Source organism: Bos indicus, chromosome 8 (genome assembly GCF_029378745.1).
Source record: "Bos indicus isolate NIAB-ARS_2022 breed Sahiwal x Tharparkar chromosome 8, NIAB-ARS_B.indTharparkar_mat_pri_1.0, whole genome shotgun sequence".
NCBI lineage: Eukaryota > Metazoa > Chordata > Mammalia > Artiodactyla > Bovidae > Bos > Bos indicus.
In genome coordinates this window covers 70810857-70812212 of record NC_091767.1, presented here as the reverse complement: position 1 = coordinate 70812212, position 1356 = coordinate 70810857, and positions in this window count along the sequence as shown.

Sequence of the window (1356 nt, the reverse complement as noted above, 5' to 3'; positions counted from 1 at the left end):
TTCATGTGGAGGTTTTTCCCTCAACGATTCTCAACCCAATGATACAGGTTACTATGCCCATTTTTCATGTGAGGAAAAAGAAATTCAAATTGTGTGGCTCAGCCAAATTCTTGCAATAGATTGTTATTGTGCTTGTGCTCAATTGTGTCTAACTCTACGATGCCACAGACTATAGCCCACCAAGCTCCTCTGTCCAAGGGATTTCCCAGGCAAGAATACTGGAGTAGGTTGCCATTTGCTCCTGCAGGCAATCTTACCGACCCAGGGATCAAATCCACATCTCATGCAGCTCTTGCATTGGCTTGCAGATTCTTTACCACTGAGCCACCTGGGGAGACTTGCAGAAGATGAGGTTAGCCAAACTACAGCTTAATCTTCAAGACTCTACCCTTCATCATGTGGCTCATCAGATCAGTTTAGTTCACTCATTCAGTTGTGTCTGATTCTTTGCGACCCCGTGGACTACTGCGCGTTAGGCTTCCCTGTCCATCACCAACTCCTGGAGCCTACTCAAACTCAGGTCCATTGCATCGGTGATGCCATCCAACCATCTCATCCTCTGTCATCCCCTTCTCCTCCTGCCTTCAATCTTTCCCAGCATCAGGGTCTTTTCTAATGAGTCAGTTCTTCCCATCAGGTGCCCAGAGAACTGGCATTTCTGCTTCAGCATCAGTCCTTCCAATGAATATTCAGGACTCATTTCCTTTAGGATGGACTGGTTGGATCTCCTTGAAGTCCAAGGGAGTCTCAAGAGTCTTCTCCAACACCACAGTTCAAAAGCATCAATTCTTCAGCACTCAGTTTTCTTTATGGTCCAACTCTCACATCCATACATGACCGCTGGAAAAACCATAGCCTTGACTACACAGACTGTTGGCAAAGTAATGTCTCTGCTTTTTAATATGCTGTCTAAGTTAGTCATAACTTTTCTTCCAAGGAGCAAGTGTCTCTTAACTTCATGGCTGCAATCACCATCTGCAGTGATTTTGGAGCCCCCCAAAATAAAGTCTTTCACTGTTTCCACTGTTTCCCCATCTATTTGCCATGAAGTGATGGGACCAGATGCCATGATCTTAGTTTTCTGAATGTTGAGTTTTAAGCCAACTTTTTCACTTTTCTCTTTCACTTTCATCAAGAGGCTCTTTAGTTCTTCTTGGCTTTCTGCTGTAAGGGTGGTGTCATCTGCATATCTGTGGTTATTGATATGTCTCCCAGCAATCTTGATTCCAGCTTGTGCTTCATCCAGCCCAGCATTTCACATGATGTACTCTGCATATAAGTTAAATAAGCAGGGTAACAATATACAGCCTTGACATACTCCTTTCCCAATTTGGAACCAGTCTGTTATCCCATGTC